The 20231-nt window shown below is 37.4% G+C and overlaps 1 long non-coding RNA gene across 1 annotated transcript in view; it reads right to left on the minus strand.

Moving 5' to 3' along the window:
• Positions 1-12519: 12519 nt before the first annotated feature.
• Positions 12520-20231, minus strand: part of LOC149092484 (uncharacterized) — a 147006-nt gene continuing 139294 nt past the window's right edge. The window contains exon 3 of the long non-coding RNA XR_016196971.1: positions 12520-12533. This is a non-coding gene — a long non-coding RNA (uncharacterized LOC149092484). The remainder of the gene's footprint in view (positions 12534-20231) is intronic.

Below are 20231 nucleotides of genomic sequence, written 5' to 3' on the forward strand. Positions count from 1 at the left end.
TCACGTCCCATGCTTACACACAAACGCACATGTAAAGGCACATAGGCATACAAATGCTTCTACAAGTGATATCCCACAATTGTGGGCATCGCGTCCCCTTCGTACACACAATCATAGATACATATGTATGTACATATATAAGTGTGAGCACTTCTCAAGATCAACCAAATGCAAATGCTGGGACCTAAAATTGCTACAGGCAGCAAGAGCTACGCACACAGGCATATAGTACATATAGCAAGGGAGACTGTGTGCGTGCACATTCGTCGCGAAAGCATTTTCATCATGAGCACCAACGCTTTCATACCCTTTCCACAAATAATATCGAAAACACATATACAGATTTTGTACGAGCTTGACAAACGGTTTAAAGAGTTAGGTATACTCTTCACACAGAAGGGAAGGCATAGGTTCTTGCTGCGAAGAAATTTCAATTTTCGTGAGCTGGCAGCTCAGAGCTGTTGCTTGTGCTCACATGCATACACACATATACACATTTGAGAGAGCAAAGAGCACCGAGAGAGAGAGAGAGAGCAAAGGAAACATTGAGCACAGAGGGATCTTTTGTTCAACAATCGACCATCTCGGTCGAGCGCATGAAGCAGAATGATTGTGCCTTCGAATATTTTCGTTGCCTGAACCTAAAAGTGAGGAGCCGAGCAAATACGAAGCTGTGTGGGTCGTAATCTCAAAAAAAAAAGTGTGCAAAACACTTAACACTACGTGTCCGGTCTATGTGTTCTCTGGTTAGTGATAGAGCACTTAAAATTTCAAATAATCGATGGAACTATCGATAGTATCGATGGTTCATTCCGTCGATGGAGAAATCTATCGAGGGGAGCATCTATCGATGGTTTTGCAGCCCTAAGGTTTAAAAATAAAAGTAGGTTAATATTTTTTCTTTGAGTCGTGATCTCCTCTCTGAAATAATTTAGTTCGCCTTGCTGAATGCTCTTTCTGATTCTATTGACGTAGCGGGAATGCAGAAAAAGGCTTTTTTATTCTTTCTCTCAAGTAAGGCACTTTGCAAATATTTTGTCCCCAGACCTCTTGAAATATTTCCAAACCTCGGACATATTATATCTTTTCGCGTATCCCTACTACTACCGTCGGGGCAATGCTGCGCTTACCTCAAATCAGACACAAATAAATAAGTTATTGCATTATGAGCATTACCTTTTTGAAGGATGCGATCCATATAATATAGTAATACCACTGACCAGACAGCACATAGACTAGACATATAGAACAAATTTTTCTACAGCTGGAAACTGTTAAGTTGACGAACCACTATACTTCGAATTTGCTCGGCACGGTCGCTGGAGGCTCGAGCAGGGAAAATGCTGCACGACAAAAACAGTGCGCTGTGAGCGCTCAATCGAAATGGTCCCGATTCCGTATGAAGCACAGCTTTGTGCCATTTGTCCTACTCTCTTTCTCTCAGTCCCTCTCTCTCGCTCCCTATGGTCTCTGAAACCATCACTCACAGCCGCGAAAAAAAATTTCAACTTTTGTTCGCGACGATCCCAGCTCTTTCCTTTTGAGTGAAGGGTATACCGAATTTGTAAAGCGTTTGTCCAGCATTTGAATTTGAGTGGTCTTGTGAAGTGCTCACATACATACATACATATGTATATATGTACATTTGATTGTGTGTACGCATGCGATGCGAAGCGAAGCATTTGTATGCCAATATGCCTTTACTTGTGCGTGTGTGTATGTGCATGTGTGTATGCATGGGACATGAACATTGGCGTGTGCCTACCTCAACTTAGATTTGTGTGAACGATTTTGGATTCGAATTGAAGAGGCGCGCTTTTATTTAAGTAGCTGTTTAACTAAAGACAAGAGGCAGCAAGAGTTGCGCACTCAGACACACAGATGTTTATAAATGAAATCGGCTCGAAATCATATTTTTGCTTCGCCTCAACGTTTTCATACCCTTTTTAAAAATAATCATGTAAACGCTAACATTTTGCACGAGCGAGCCAAATGCCTTTAAGATTTTAATAAACCCTTCACTCAAAACCAGGAGCTGGGATCGTCAAATCATTTCGCTTCATGCGCTCGACTGAGATGGCCGACTGTTGAACTGACTGTTGTTCTCTGGTTAGTGATATACATAAATATAGATTTAAATTTCACGATGTCGATATTCCGACGATTCTCGTTGTGAGCGGCTGAAAAAAATTATGGCAACATCAAGTAAGTATTTATACTCTGAACCTATAAAAATGGGAAATCAGGGTATAAAGTTTTTGTTAAAAGTATGTAACAGGCAGACCCCACACAGTGTATATATATTCTTTACTAGGGCGACGAGCTAAGTTGGTTTAGCGCTGTCCGTTTGCTTGTACGTCCGTCCGTCAGAAGATATAAGAGCTAGAGTCTTAAAACTTTTGTCCTTGGTCCGGGTATATTACGCTTTCTTATTTGTTATACTCTTTGTGAAAAGGTGGCGTCGCCGATAAGTAAAAGACCGGCTTGTAAATCTCTTTATTTCTTAGATGAAAGCTATACATAACTGTCAATACCAGGAGAGGATAGTGACCAGTGGGGCTGAAACGAAGTTCTCTGCGGGGCGCTAAGTACCGCGAACCAGTAGGTGACATAGTATGCTGTGGGAGGGGCAATCCTTGTTAATGGGATCTGGCATTCAAATACTCTTCCCTCCCCCCCCCCCCCCCCCCCCCCCCCCCCCCCCCCCTCTTTAGAGTCGAGGCGGATTGACGTACTGATCCCTGGAGATGTAGGAGCGTGTGGGGATCCTGTCCACACGTTTTGCAACGTCCTTTGCTGCGGCAGGATTGCCCGGAATGTTCGTGAGCCAAGCAGTTCATGCAGTACTTATGTATAAGTATATCTTTATCTGGAAGATCGAACGGGTTGAATGAGGGTGAATTGCTTGCTCATCAGAACCCAAAATGGAACTTAGTTGGACAGCACAAGAAGCACAAAGGATTGGTTTGATTGTTGGGCCTGAATGAATATCAGAATATCAGGCCTATACAGGCTCTTAATGAAACAGAATCGGAATGGATGATTGAGTTGACTCGTTTAAGTGAGACAAAGCTTAAGTATCTCGGAACTGAGATTAGAACTGTTGGCGCAGAGCAATCACGTTCCATAGCCGCGGGAGCAAGAGCATTCTCGCAAGCTGGGATTTCTGTTTTTCGTGTCAGTGAGTGCTTCCAGAGATATCGAGTGTGATCCGGCAGTTTGGATGTGCACACGAACACAAGCACACAGTACAGGTGGAATAACTTTCCCACTGGAGTCAAGCGCGGATTTTGAATATAAATCGCAGTAAAAAGATTGCGGAATGTCGGCCGGTGCAAGTAGTCGCCGTGGAACATTTCTGTATCAACAGGTGGAAGCGACAGCCTCCAGACGAGGCGAAAGGATGGGAAGCAGTAGCGGGCGGTGCACTCCAGGCTGAAATGGCGGCGAGTATCCTGGTTTATTGGGCTGTACACCGTTCATAAACAGTGTAGCTGTGGCCGAATTTCGTTCCATGGTCTCAACTTCGCCACTACCCGCACTCTCGCTAAACGCTTTGAAACGCGCATCGTGCTGCTGCTCTGATTCCTTCCAAAGGACCTTAATCCAATCTTTTCGGATTGCTAAGGCTTCGAGTTGAGCTGCCGGAGTGGAGCCAATGTCCTTAAACTTGATGAGCCTATCCGCAGCTGAGATAAAAGCGGATTTGCGGGCTCGGTTGTGGATTGAGCTGCGATCCTCGACGGAATCGGAGATGCTGAGGCACGGCGTTTAACTACGTTCGGCTAGAACGATCAGACATACAAATTAGCTGACGGAAATTTCTGATACGGAGGCAGAAAGTCACTAAAATAACAGACTGCAGTTGACAAGAACGAGGAAGCTGTCAAGTGAACGTAGAATCTCGATAAAGAAATAAACAAAACAAGTAAGAAAACTCTAGTTGAGAGTGATCGACTAGATACTACCCTGAACCAAACTAATAAAAATGCACATTTAATATGGCTAAAATTTCAATTTCGATGTATTTAAAAATATAAATGAAATAGAAAACTCATTTAATTAAATATATAAAAATTTTGAAACAATTAAAAAAACTTTCGACCCGCTCTGAATTGGAACCCGAGACTTTCCGATCGAGCGTCACGCCTTTTATTACCACACGTTACCACACTGTTAGAACTCGCGATTGCAAAACTGAAATAGATTCACTGCTGCAGCGCCATCTAGCAAATTAGACTTGGGTAGGTCATGAGTGAGTGAGCTAAAATGAAAGGCTCACTGAACTGAGCCAGTGAGCCAGTTCCTTCTATATGGCTCATTTCGGCTCATTTTGGTATTTGTTTGGTTTTTATCTCATAATTTTGTTATTTTTATTATTTTCTGTTATATTTTATCTTATAATTTTGTTATATTCCCAATGAAGGAAGTTTTTTCTGTTAGTTTTAAGAAACAAATTTTAAATGTATCATTTTTTTTTTAAGTTTAAATGTAACGAATTCTGACAGTTTTTTTTTTCAAGTTGCTTGCGATTACTATCGGCTCACGAGCAATCAGCAGGTGAGCCAGTGAGCCATATGAGTGAGTTAACTCACTTCACAAAAAAGAGCGAGTGAGCCGGTTCACCTCAATGAGCTGCTTTTACCCAAGTATATAGCAAATCTAAGCCTTTAAATGTATGTGTGCACACGTATAGGAAAACTGTTGTCGCTGCTTCACGTGCGTTTGTTAATTGGACAAACATTTTGTTATTTTTTACCGTCGATTGACTTAACCGAATTTAATGAAACTCTCAGCATATGATCTACATATTCTATTGAATAATTGATAAATTTAAAAATAAAAAAAAATCATTCAAAATTAGCTACAGTGGCATCTGTCTTGATTGATAATGTTTTTAATCGATAATAAAATATCAGGAATAGTTATCGATTTTTAAAGATAAGCTCGACAACCGCACTGTATATTCGGTCATTAAACAAAAAAATCAAGTCTTAAGCCCTTATATCTTCAAACATACGGACAGACAGACAGACGGACAGGGCTAAATCGACTCAGCTCGTCGCCCTTGATCAGGAATATATATATGTACTTTGGGTTCAGGGTATAAAAAAGAAAAATCTAATTAATTTAATATGAATAAATTAAACAATTAAGTTAGTTTATATAACTTGGGTGATTACCTTTTAATAATAAAAAAAAAAAAAAAAACAAGTAAGAAAACTCTAGTCGAGACTGCTCGACTAGGAGATACCCTGAACCCTCCAATCTGATATTCTACTCACTCTACACTTCTTTTAGGCACACATACATAAACACGCACGTAGTAGAACTCGCTCTGCCTACTGCTCAGTAAGCAGCGACTGCGCTTGGGCTGCGCTGCAGTGTGGGCAATATTATGAGAATTTTTTTGATTCTAATGAAACTTTCAGAACGTAAACATAATGTTTAAATGTGAGTACATTCCAAAGCACAAGTCTCTAGTACTTGAAATACGCCTTTTACAAAAGTGAGGGAGAGGGGGTGAATTTAGGGGTGGGAAGTGAATTTTAACAAAAACCAAAATTATATAAAATACACATAAGTCTACATTTAGAAGATATAAATAAATAACCAGATTTCGATAAGGTTTTTAATCGATAATAAAATATGAAGCAGTTATCGATTTTTAGTGATAAGGTTGATATGCGCGTGATATACACGGACCTAGGAAAAACAAATTTCAAGTCTCTAGCTCTTATATCTTGTGAGATCGACGCGTTCATACATACGGACGGACAGACAGACGGACAGGGCCAAATCGACTCAGCTTGTCGCCCTGATCAAGAATATATATACTTTATGGGGTCTGCCCCACCTCCTTCTACCTGTTACATACTTTTAACAAAACCATTATACCCTGATTTCCCATTTTCAATGGGTTCAGGGTATAACAAGACTACAGGAATCCCTCGTATAACATGATAGTTACGTTCCTGAAGCATTGCGCGTTATGTGATTCCGCGTTATCTAAAACATAGTTTTCATATAAATTTGAGAGTTATATTCCAAAAGGTTGTTTTTTTTTTTTTATAAAATCCATTTAAAATAACAGCTGCACATATATTTCAACTCAATAGACTTCAGACTTTCTTATACAATCAAAAACACAAGAAAAAAACAAAATTCAAATAATTATGTGCACATTAAACAATTTGAAAACAAATGAAAGGTGTTCAGGCATGAACATACGAATATACGAAGATCGTGTGCATGCCTCCGACGCACTCAACAATGAACAGGAATTGTGCAATGGGAAAAGATAAGGGACACGTGTAGGGACTATATATAGACAGATGAACACCAACCCTTGCAAACCCAGAGTCAGTTTATTATCGAATAAAAACCTTATCGAAAGCTAGTTATTTAATTATATCTACTACACCTTTAAAGCTAGAGCTTCCAAATTTTAAGATAAACTCGATATGCGCGTGATGTACACGGACCTAGCAAAAAAATATTTGAGATCGACGCGTTCATACTAGAGCTGGAGAACCATCGATAGAGACGGTACTCGATGGTTTTCCCAACGATGGCTTAGGCTATCGATATTATTGATGGCTCCATCGAAACTACTTGCTTTATTAAATTCATATACATATGTATATAAATTAAATAAATATTCACATGCTATGTGTGCTAAAGTTCAACAAAACCGGTACATTCAGTCGTTTAGTTTTTTAAATACACAACAAAGCGTTTCTATTAGTTGTTTAATAAAAAGTAATATAAAACATATCAAAAATTAAAAGATCCATTCACTTTCAAATCCTACTACATAAAATAAAGCTTAATTTTCTTGATAAGATTCATGCTCCATCCGTTGATTTTTGTTTATTAAGATGATTTAGTTAACACGCTTTTCTTTTAACCAAGCCTTCGGTCGGTGATGATGGGTGGTTTTCTCAATATTTTGCACAAGTGGGTGGACTCGTCAAGCCAAAAGTTTTGTCATTTGAGCGCTATTCTTTGCAGTAATGTCGACATCTATACACTTTTTTTAAGCGGTCAAAATTTTTTGTTTTGCTTGTGATCGGTTATGGGAGCGTCGACGTTATCAGATGGACTCGGAAGTTATTGAAGGCGGAAAAGAACATTTATGTACATATGTATGTATGTCTAAGAAATCACAGAATATATTAAAACCAGGCTACAAATAAGTTTTCATAAAATCATTTACTCTATGTACTGACAAAGTTGTTCATATTTAAAGAGGAACTGTCAGTATAGAGGAAATAGATTGCTTTTGCTCGCTACAATGTTGGATTGCAATACTTACTTTACATAAATACAAATAAAATGAGACAAGATTAAATGGTCCATATATCGACCATCAAGAAATTTCCATCGATGTATCGAAAAACTATAGTTACATACGTATACACATTTGTGAGAGCAGAGAGCATCGAGAGAGAGAAAAAGCAAGAAAATATTGAGCGTGATAGCGATATATATAGAGTGATCTTTTGTTCAACATTTGATCTACTCGGTGGAGCGCATGAAGCGAAATGATTGTGCTTTCGTATATTTTAGTAGCTCGAACCTAAAAGTAAGGAGCCGAGCGAATCCAAAGCTGTCTGGGGTGCTAAAGCCCCAGAAAAAGCGTGCAAGCGACTTAGCTCGTCGCCCTGATTAAGAATATATGTGTGTATGTATATACCTTATGGGGTTTGCCACGCCTCCTTCTACTACTTCTACTTTAACAAAACTATTATGCCCTGATTTCCCATGTTAAATGGGTTCAGCATATAAAAATAATTATGCTTGAAGGATAAGTTATCTTAAATTGCAAAATAAAACTATTAAAACCAACAATTGATATTGTTTTTTCATTAAATGACTCACAGCTTATTTCGTGCAGCGGTGTAGTACAATTTTAAAGTCGTATACCTGCTAAACCAGTAAGGATATGCAAAAAATTTATATATTTATATATTTAAAAAATTTATAATGTTTTTGTGAAAAAATAAGTAACAGGCAGGAATCATCGCAGACCCCATAAAATATATATATTCTTGATCAGCACGATGTCCGTCCGTCCGTCTGTCCGTATGAACGCCGAGATCTCAAAAGATATAATAGCTAGAGAGCTGAAATTTTGTGTGTACACTCGTGTATACCATACGCAGTACGAGTTTGCTTTATTTTTTCGATAACTCATTCGACAACTTTTTTATCGAGAATAATCGAAAAATTGATTTTGTTTTTTGAGACTCATTGGAATACTATTAGACTTGGAGACTTCAGATTTACTGTGTACATGCATATGATGAATACAAACATTTTGTAACCAACAGATTTTGGATACCACGCCCCCTTCGCCCCCAATTTGCAAAAAACGTATTTCAAGTACTAGAGACTTGTGCTTCGGAATGCACACAAATTTTGACTATATAATTACGCCCTGAAAATTTCATTAAGATTGTATGTTTACAAAAGAAGTTATTCACCAAGTAAATTCTCATACTATTGCCCACACTGCAGCGCAGCCCAAGTGCAGTCGCTGCTTACTGCGCAGTTAGCAGAGCGCGGGCGTGTGAGGGTGGATGCATATGTATGTATGTGAGCGTGCATAAAAGAAGTGCAGGATGATAAGAATATCAGTTTGGAAGGTTCAGGGTATCTCCTAGTCGAGCAGTCTCGACTAGAGCCGTATTACTTGTTTATCTTCTTTTTGTTTAATCTTTTAAGCGTGATTTTATCGAGCTTAACAATTATCATGTGATTTCGCTGGATATTTTTGGGCATTCCTCTATATGTAACAGGCAGAAGGAGGCGTGGCAGACTCCACAAAGTATATATATTCTTGATCAGGGCGACGAGCTGACTCGATTTGGCCCTGTCCGTCTGTCTGGTTATCCGTCCGTCTGTCCGTATGTATGAACGCTTCAATCTCAGAAGATATAAAAGCTAGAGACTTCTAATTATACCCTAAACCCATTGAAAATGGAAATCAGGGTTTAATAGTTTTGTTAAAATGTTTGTAACAGGCAGAAGGAGGCGTGGCAAACTCCACAAAGTATATATATTCTTGATCAGGGCGACGAGCTGAGTCGATTTGGTCCTGTCCGTCTGTCCGTATGTTTGAACTCGTCGATTTCAGACGATATAAAAGCTAGAGACTTAAATTATTATTATTTTTAAAATGTCCTTATATACAGCGCGCATATCGAGTTTATCATTAAAAAACTATAACTCATTCCGATATTTTCTTATCGATAAAAAACCTTATCGAAGATCACTTAAAAATTGATGTCTCCTACATCTTTCAAGCTAGAGCCTCCAAATTTGAAATGTATATTAAGATGCATGAGTGTTAATAATTCAGCCACTCCCGGCATATCTTTATCAGTCGTCTCTCCTCGAAAGCAAGTTTTCTTATCTAGGCTTTCATCTGATACGACCTGTGAGGCAGTATCTGCTTTTATAGCAAGCAAGAATTCGGCTAAGGTTTTTATATCGAAGTTTAGCTTCGCAGCTCCGCGCGAAATTGCCTCTTTTAAGATAAATGTGCCGATAGAACATTTTAAAACTTTATGTGATCCAAACTTCTGGCCACCTCATGTGGTTGTTCATGAATTTAGACCTAAAAGTCGTAACAGATCTACTCCTATTGCTGTAAATCTACCTTCGGTGCAATCGTCATCTAACACTGTACCAAAAAACTAAATTCTTACCTATCTTCTTCTCAGCTATCTCTGCTTTATCAAAATGTACGCGGCTTGAATTCTAAACTGAAAAGTCTATTCTTACACAGTTTTAGTGTACAATATGATATTATTGCATTCACTGAAACGTGGCTAAGTAATAATATTCATAATAGTGAAATACTTTCAAATAATTTCACTATTTTTAGACTTGATCGTGCGCAGAGGAGGTGGAGTGCTAATTGCGGTTAAATTCAGTATCCTCTCTGATGTGTTTACCTTTTCGTCCCTTCATGATGCGGAAATTTTAGGGGTTAAATTAACTCTCCCATCGCGCTCACTGTTTATCACATGTTCTTATATCCCTCCCTCTTCTGATTTACAAGTTTATGCTCATCACAATAATTGTATTAAAGAGGTTTATGAGCATGTGAATGATAAAGACTTGCTGATTTTAACATTCCCAACACTTCTTGGTTAGCAACTTGTAATACAAATTACTTTATTCCGACAATTGATCACTATCTTTTTGATGAATTGTTTAACCTGTCGCTGTTTCAGATTAACTCTATTTCTAATAACCTAAATCGCACACTTGATTTGGTGTTTACTAATCACGATTCGCTCTATAATGTCGTGAGATCGACTCCATTCTGTATACCTGAGGATATACATCACCCCACTTTAGAAATATTATTAGCTGTCGATAATCATCCCAATTATACTCCTTTGCCTTCTAATCCAAGTCGTTGTTATCGTAAATGCGATTTTGTTTTGCTTAATGAATTAATTAATTCAACAGACTGGTCTATTTTATATGAGTCGAATGATATTAATTTGTCAGCATCGTTTTTTTACTGTACCTTAAACTCTATTCTGGATGTTTGTTTCCCTCTCTGCCGTATTTCGCCAGTTTCAAATAAGCCACCTTGGTTTACCAAGACTCTTTTGAACTTGAGAAACATTAAAACTAAATGTTTTAAAAATTATAAAAAGTCTGGTTCAAGTGTTGACTGGTCCAAATATTCCATTGCCAAGTCAAACTTCAATCTTTTAAATTGTAGCTGTTATGAGAATTATCTTATACGCTGCAACTTGCAAATGTCAGTTTGTTCGAGATCCCAAGCAATTTTATTTAATTGTAAGCGTAAATCTTCTGGTTTGCCGTCCTTTTTTGTCCTTGGTGGTGAAAAAACTTGCAATGACCAGGATTCCTCTGATCTATTTGCTGATTTTTTTCAATCAACTTATTCTTCTGCTGATCTCTACAACAACTCATATCCATATTCACTTTCTGAATATGGGTCTATAAATATTCCTAAAGTTACTGCAGCCTCTCTGGCTGCGGCCATTAGGACGTTGAAATCATCTTTCTCTCCCGGTGCCGATAATATTCCTAGTTGTGTGATTAAAGAGTGCAGTGTTTCTCTTCAGTCACAATAACTAAAATTGTTTAACTTGTCCTTGGATACTGCTGTGTTCCCTTCAATTTGGAAAGAATCTTTCATAATTCCCTTATATAAAAAAGGTGAAAGATCTGATATTTCCAACTATAGAGGCATTGCGAAATTATCTGTCATTCCGAAGTTATTTGAGAAAATTATAACATCGGCCTTGCAGCATTTTTGCAAATCGATTATTCAACCATCTCAACATGGTTTTGTTCAAAATCGATCAACGTCCACTAATTTACTTGAATTTACTTCGCTTGTCAATGATAGTTTTTCTAAAAAAATGCAAACGGATGTTATTTATACTGACTTCAGTACAGCATTTGACTCAGTACATCATCACATACTAATTCTTAAGCTTGAACGCTTAGGATTTTCGCCTAGACTTGTATCTTGGATTTCATCCCATTTAATTGGTAGAACCCAAAGAGTCCTGCTCAGAACAGCTATGTCTAAAGTTATCTTTGTTTCGTCTGGTGTACCTCAGGGCAGCCATTTGGGTCCATTACTCTTTTCCCTTTTTATAAATGACCTTCCTAGTTGTATCTCGTATTCTACTATATTTATGTATGCTGACGATGTAAAACTTTGCCTTCCATACTCCAGTGCAAATGGACATCATCACCTTCAAGATGACCTAAATGCATTTCAATTTTGGTGTGTGGCAAACTAGCTGGACTTCAATTGCTCAAAGTGTATGACAATGACCTTCAGTCGTACCGTTCCTCTAATTGTTGATTATAAAATTAGCAATATTTCCTTACGACGCATCCACACAATCAAAGATCTTGGTGTTTCTTTCGATTGTAAACTAAATTTTAATCTTCATATTTCTACCATCATTAATGAAGCCAAAAGTGTGCTTAGCTTTATTAAACGTTGGTCCAAGGAATTTAAAGATCCTATTATCACCAAGCGCTTATTTACGTCGCTTGTGCGTCCCATCTTAGAGTATTGCTCTGTTGTTTGTTCTCCGCAGCATAAACTGCATCAGGATCGCATCGAATCGGTCCAAAAACAGTTTCTTCTCTTTGCCTTAAGGGATCTTCGATGGGACAGTAATTTACGATTACCGTCTTATCATAGTAGGCTCCAGCTTATTGATCTTCCATCGCTAACCAATCGCAGAACAATTTTAGGAATTGTTTTTCTGCATAAATTGATTAGTGGTGATATTGATTCGTCCTCTTTGTTGGGTCATCTAAACTTTTCGGTTCCGTCCCGAACAATAGACACTATCGTCCGCTTCATTTACCGGTGTGCACTAGGGATTATTCTTTGCACAGTGCGTTTCATGTTCTTAGGCTTAATTTTAATAAATATTATCACGTTTTTTCCTTAGAGCTCTCTCCTCCTAAATTAAAAAGTTTGCTATTAGCTCATCTTAGGGAAATCACTCACAATGCCCAGGCATAAACATTGGTATACATTTTCGTTGTCAATGTTGTGTAGTGATTTCTCAATTCTATCCAATATTCTATTCTGTGCTCTTCCTTTACTCTTTTCTTTTTACTATTTCTTATTTATTTATTGATTTTTTTTATTATTAACTTTTCTGCAATTTCTTTTAAAACCTTACTTTCTCTTTTTCTGTACTAATTCTTATGTATTCCTTTTTTTTTATTTTTTTTTTTATTATTTTTTTTTATTTTAAGAATTATTTATTATTTTATATGTTGTTAATAAATATACATTTAATATTTTTTTCTAAGTTTTCCTACTAACACTTCTTTTTATAGCATCATTAGTTTCACTGACCATATTTGGCTGTGAGACGTGGGCATAGCTGGCCGGACTGGCAAATAAAATACCCCCATCGGGTCGGTGTTACTATTGATATTATATCCTGTACTTTGTTTAGGCTTTTTCTTTTTTTTTTTATTTAATTTGACTCTCGTTTTTGTCAATAACTTCAAGAAATAAATAAATAAATACAATTTCCGTTTTTGTTACACCCCACCCCTAAATCCAACCCCTCACCCGTACTTTTGTAAAAGTCGTATAGCAGTACACACAAACATTTCATGACTACGTCCTGAAAGTTTCATTACGATCGTACGTCTAGAAATTAAATTATTTAACAAATTAATTCTCAAAATGGTGCCAACACTGCAACGGAGCCCAAGCGCAATCGCCTGTATATGTGAGTGTGTTTGTGCGTGTGTGTGTGTGTGTGTTTGCTTAAATGTTCGTATCGAGTTTATCACTGCAAAACGAAAACTCATTCCGATATTTTTCTTAGCGATAAAATACCTTACCGAAGACACTGACCAGACAACACATAGATGAGACAAGTAGAAGAAATTTTTCTACAGCTCGAAACTGTTAAGTTGGTCGACCGCTATACTTCGTATTAGCTCGGCTCGGTCGCTGAAGGTTCGAGCAATGAAAATACTGCACGACAAAAACAGTGCGCTGTGAGCGCTCAATCGAAATGGTCCCAATTCCGTATGAAGAACAGCTATGAGCCATTTTTTCTACTCTTTCTCTCTCTCAGTCCCTCTCTCTCGCTCTCTGTGGTCGCTGAAATCATCACTCTCAGCCGCGAACAGAAATTGAAATTTTTGTTCGCGACGATCCCAGCTCTTTCCTTTTAAGTGAAGGGTATACCGAAATTTGTAAAGCGTTTGCCACGTTCATACAAAATGCTAGCTTTTTCATGATAATTTCTAAAAAGGGTATGAAAGCGTTCTTGCTCATAATAAAAACGTTTCCGCGATGAGCATGCACACACAGCATGAGCATTTGTATGCCTGTGTGCGAAGCTCTTGCTGCCTGTAGCAATTTTAAAGCCCCAGCATTTGCATTTGGTCGATCATGAGAAGTGCTCACATACATATGTACATATGTATGAGTATATGTACATTTGATTGTGTGTACGCATGCGGTGCGATGGTCACAATTATGGAATATCACTTGTGGAAGCATTTGTATGCCTATGTGCCTTTACATGTGCGTGTGTGTATGTGCATGTGTGTATCCATGGAACATGAACATTTGCGTATGCCTACCTCAACTTAGTTTTGTGTGAACGATTTTGGGTTCGAATTGTAGAGGCGCGCTATTATTTACATAAGTAGCTGTCTAACTAAAGTGAGTGTATGTACATACATTCAAACTTATTCTAGCACATTCTTTGAATCACATTAGTTATTTTAGCTTAAATTTGCTGGATGACGCTGCAGCAGTGAATCTATTTCAGTTTTATCATCGAAAGGGAAAGTGGGGTTGCGACTGGCAGCGCGACGCTCGATCGAAAAGTCTCGGGCTCGCAACTTTTGTTTATTTTATTAACTGTTTCAAAATATTAATTAATTTTCCCAATTGCCACTAGTGAGATCGAGTCATGTAATTTGTTTTTGTAATACATATACATATGTATGAATGTATGTACTAGAGTTCTTCATGAATTCCAGAAAAACACTGTTCGAATTAACAGTTCGAAAACGAGCTGAGTGAAAGAATGCGCTGTTCGTACTCAAGGCAGAATATTCAGCCGAGCAAAAAATAATCGATTGAGTGGGAATGTGAGTTTGAGTACATGAGTTGAAAGGTTAGCATACAGACTCAAAAAATTATCATATACAAATGTATGTAGCACGGGACTGCAGTGTGTGTGTGCATGGTTGTCATGAAGAGATGCAAACATAGAGGGAGAGATCATAAGGAGTGAGAAACGCAAAAATAGCGCATAGCATATGAAAATGTGATCTGTATGTTAGAGCGTTCGAATCGCACTGATTTCGTAAAGCTGAGTAAATACGAAGTAGAAAACGCCTGCATAATCTATAGTGATTCGACGCATTTATGCTTTGGCATCATTTTCTTTCCGTTTTCATTTATTCTCACTCTTTTTATTGAAGGCCGTAAGTTATGATGCCTTAAGCGCTCCCCAATGTAAACTCACTCATTCACTTTTTCGTTAATTATCGTTTTTTTACTTTTGTTAATTGACATGGCCTATCAGTTGAGAGCGACCATAAAATACATTGTTTAAATCTATCTAATGAATACATATGTACATATCTATGTACATACATATGTACATTAGCGCTAGGACTTCGATGTAAATATTTTATTAATCAGTATTTTACACTGTATAAGTTAATGAGTTTCTTATTTCATTTATATTTTGAAACATTTCGAATGTACTAAATATGATTTTTATACTCATTCACGAAAGTGAAATGAGTATATTTGTTTTGTGCAATATCCGTCTTGTCCGTCCGTCTGTCTGTCTGTCTGTCCGTATGAATGCAATTTTTTCGGCGCTATTGAAACTACAGATTTGACTAGGGACGTGGCAAATCGGACCTGAAGATATAGTGATTTTTCAAATTCTGCTATATATTAGACACTATTGATGTTAGAGACCGGGTAAATATACTCGGGCTAACCTCCCAAGACGAAAAACCTTTGACGGATATTTGTCAGCACAGAGCATAGAAAACCGCAAAAGTGTATATCTCCTAATCTATAAAAGCTAGAAGCTTCAAATTTGGATAGTTTCGTTACTAGTATCCTTCTCTACAGATTCCCCAAAAAATATTCTTACGTCTCTTTAGGGGCATGGCATATCAAAAAATACCCTGTAATTTTCTCAAATTCAAATTTTGCAGTTAGGTCACCGTTACCCCGTTCTATGAGCTGGCAAATGAAGTGTCTACGCCAGTGGGGGCTTTGCAAATCGAGAAGAATTTATTTTCTACTCTATTAGAGTAAAACTTAGCTACTAAATTGCTGATAGGATGTGAATGAGTACTCCGCAGTCAATAACTGCAACGATTTTACTTGTTTTTAAATGAAAAAGATGCATCTTACTCGAAATTGTGATGGCAAACCTGAAATAGGTTCACTGCGGTAGCGTCATCTAGCAAATTTAAACTAAACTAACTGTTGAGAATTTCAGCATTTCTATCCCAATGTGGTTTTAAGAAAATCCCAGAATATGCACACGCATAGGAAACAACAGTTTCCTGCCGCTGGACGTGTGTTTGTTTACTGGGCAAACATTTTGTAATTTTTTAACGGAATAAAATAAATAGCCCACAGAAAGTTCAGGAAATGATAATGATAATACTATATTACCAACCCGATGGGGGTATTTTATTTGCCAGTCCGGCCAGCTATGCCGCACTTCACACTTCAATTAATACAGTGCTTATCATAATTATAAACCACCCTGAACCTTAAATGTTGAGCCAATTTTAACATTTGTAAGATTAAAAAAGAAAAAAATTTATTTTACTGTACCTTGCTCATAAGGTATTAAATAGAATTTACAAAACTAAGAAAGAACTGTTAAATTTTGCTGTGTTAGCAGTTTTGCTTGCAGTTTTGTGTATCATAATTATATTTGAATTTATTAAGTGTGACTTTTGAGCTTACGGACATTGTAAATAAGTAAATTTAGATGGTTTTTAAGAGGTTCCGCTTGGAAAACAATTATCTGATTAAGAACAGGGTCGTATTTTCTTTATTTTTGAGTCGGGAGAGTTTCTTTCGAGTATTTCACAAATTGTGAAAAGAAGTCGACGTGTAATTAACATTTTGTTTGATAATCCCGAAGAATAAGGATCAAGAAAACGTACTGAGCGAAACCCGTTACTAATTGCGCGTGATAAACGCAAATTTATTAACAAACAGCTCAATCGCCTGTACATCTTTGGCATCACATGTAGGCGAATCTATATCAGTGATGACTGTTTGGCGAGTACTAAAGAGCTCAGGAATCATAAAGAGGTCTAAACTGACCAAAAACACCCATGTTGCTTCTTCCCAAGGTTGCTCGACTTGATTTTGCCGAAAGACATACTGCGACCGATCTGATATACGTACGATATATACGTTTGAATCATCGTCTTTTGGCTTCGAAAAAGTGTGGCATGCAGGTCTACTGTATAAAATTAAGAAATGGTTGCCTGCACCATACTTTTTGATTATCAAGTCCTATCTGGAAAACAGGAGTTTTTACGTCCAAGAGCAGGATGAATCGTCCAGTATACGCACTGCAAACGCTGGAGTCCCTCAAGGCAGTGTATTAGGCCCAGTCCTCTATACTATTTTTACAGCCGATTTGCCTTCTACCACTGCTGTACATATGCTGACGACACTGCAGTACCAGCACTGATCCAACAGTTGCATCCAATCTTATTCAAGAGGAACTCGATCTAATTGAAGCTTGGCTGAACAAATGGAGAATTGTGGTGAACGCCCTAAAGTCTGTGCAAGTAACATTCGCTCTCAGACCCAGAAACTGTTCTACAGTCTCACTCAATGGAATCACCATTCCAGTTAGCGAAACGGTTAAATACCTGGGAGTGCATATCGATCGGAGGCTTACATGGTGGCAGCATATAAATGCAAAGAAATTACAACTCAAAATCAAGACAACAAGTAAGAAAGCTCTAGTCGAGACTGCTCGACTACGAGATCCCCTGAACCCTACAAGCAACTGATATTTCAATAATAATTAGCACACGCACTCATACAAACATACACACGCGCACACACACACTCACATATACAGGCGATTGCGCTTGGGTTGCGCTGCAGTGTTGGCAATATTAGGAGAACTTATTTGTTGAATAATTTAATTTCTAGACGTACGATCGTAATGAAACATTCAGAACGTAATCAGAATGTTAAAATGTATGTGTATACCGAGGCACAAGTCTCTAGTATTTAATATACGACTTTTACAAAGATGAGGATCAGAGGGCGGATTTAGGGGTGGGGGTAAAATTTAACAAAAATCGAAATTGTATAAAATTAATCTTAATATACATTTTAAATTTGGAGACTAGCTTGAAAGGTGTAGGAGATATAATTTTGTAAGTTTTTTTTTATCGATAAAAAAATATCGGAATAAGTTATCGTTTTTTAGTGATAAACTCGATATGCGCGTGATATATACGGACATTTTAAAAAAATAATTTGAAGTCTCTAGCTCTTATATCTTCTGAAATCGACGCGTTTAAACATACGGACAGACGGACGAACGGATGGGGCTAAATCGACTCAGCTCGTCGCCCTGATCAAGAATATATATACCTTGTGGGGTCTGCCACGCCTCCTTCTGCCTGTTACATACATTTCAACAAAACCAGTATACCCTGATTTCCCATTTTCAATGGGTTCAGGGTATAAAAATGTACTGGCTATTAGGACCGCGCTCGCAGCTAAGCCTTGAAAACAAAATACGGCTATATAAGGCTGTTTTAAAACCAATATGGACCTACGCGTTGCACCTTTGGGGAACAGCCAGTAAATCCAGTAACATTGAAATTCTTCAGCGCTACCAGTCTAAAACACTGAGAACAACAATAGGTGCTCCATGGTATATGACAAACTTTGACATCCATAAAGATCTCAAACTTCCTCTTATCAAAGAGGAAATACAAATAACCGCAGAGAGGTATTTAAATAGGCTACATGACCACTGCAATGTTCTAGCTTCTGGACTCCTCGACAACACAAATAACAGCGAACGACGCTTAAAAAGATTCCACGTATTAGAATTGCCAAATAGAGAATAGACTAGTAGAGAGTTAAACTAGTAGACTAGCTATAAATAAGTAAATATGTAAATATATGGATTGATCTCGTTGGAGTTCAAAGCATCCGGTTATTTATAGTTATAGTTTAAAGATTTGCTTATTGTTTTGTACAAGACAGATTGCAAATAAAATATATGTATATATATAAAAAACAAGTAAGAAAGCTCTAGTCGAGACTGCTCGACTACGAGATCCCCTGAACCCTACAAGCAACTGATATTTCAATAATAGTTAGCACACACACACGCATACAAACAAATACACGCACACACATACACATACAAATAAACACACGCATACACACACACTCACATATACAGGCGATTGCGCTTGGGTTGCGCTGCAGTGTTGGCAATATAATGAGAACTTATTTGTTGAATAATTTAATTTCTAGACGTACGATCGTAATGAAACTTTCAGAATGTAATCATAATGTTCAAATGTAAGTGTATACCGAAGCACAAGTCTCTAGTATTTGATATACGACTTTTACAAAGATGAGGGTGAGGGGGTGGATTTAGGGGTGGGGGGTAAATTTTAACAAAAACCGAAACTGTATAAAATTCATTTTAATTTACATTTTAAATTTGGAGACTCTAGCTTGAAAGATGTAAGAGATATAATTATTTAAGTGATCTTCGATAAGGTTTTTTATCGATAAAAAAGTATCGGAATGAGTTATCGTTTTTTAGTGATAACTCGATATGCGCGTGATATATACTGACATTTTAAAAACAAGTAAGAACGTTGCAGTCGGGCGCTACCGACTGCGGAATACTCATTCACAGTCCGTGTACATGATGCTATGTTTACAAAGGGGCATTTATTCTTATTTCAAATTTAATTTGGCTTTTAAAAAATGTAGTACAAAACAATTGTGCTTTTTGATTATATTGTAGCTTTTGGTAATTTTTATCGAGTAATCGATAATTATTGTATTGATCGTGCACTTTTTGAGTACAAATGTATGGTAATTTTCGTTAATAGCTTTCGGTCACACCTATTGCAGATTCATAAGTGTTTGCTTACATTACAAAAGCGCGCTTTTTAGCATTCTAAGAATTGCGATTGATTTCTGGATTTTCTAGCTGTTATTGTAGTTTTGTCAGATGACACTCTGTTATTAGCTTACTGTATTAATGTAGAAGGTGATAGAGGCGTCGCAAGTTATGTTACAGCGGCGGAGGTTCAAAGCACCTGCAATGTTGTGTATTTTTTTCATACATATTTCGTTTTTTATAATTGAAAAATTTTATAAGCTTAAATTTGTTTCTTCTTAAATAGCCCTCATATATGTATGTATGTACGCATATATGCATGTATATGTATGCACATAAGTCTGCACGCATATGTAGCATCAAGCATTCCAGCCTTTCTTATGCACGCGCTCATTTGTATGTGTGTATGCATGTACACATAAATGCATACTCTAGCGTTGAAATGAGACTGATTTGTTTTTGCTTTGTTCTTGAATTTACCATCCGCTACTCTCATAACAAGGATTTTATTTTTGAATTTCATTTTAATTGCAATTG

Source organism: Drosophila navojoa, chromosome 2 (genome assembly GCF_054131105.1).
Source record: "Drosophila navojoa isolate 15081-1374.11 chromosome 2, UAZ_NAV_1.0, whole genome shotgun sequence".
In the NCBI taxonomy this organism is placed as follows: domain Eukaryota; kingdom Metazoa; phylum Arthropoda; class Insecta; order Diptera; family Drosophilidae; genus Drosophila; species Drosophila navojoa.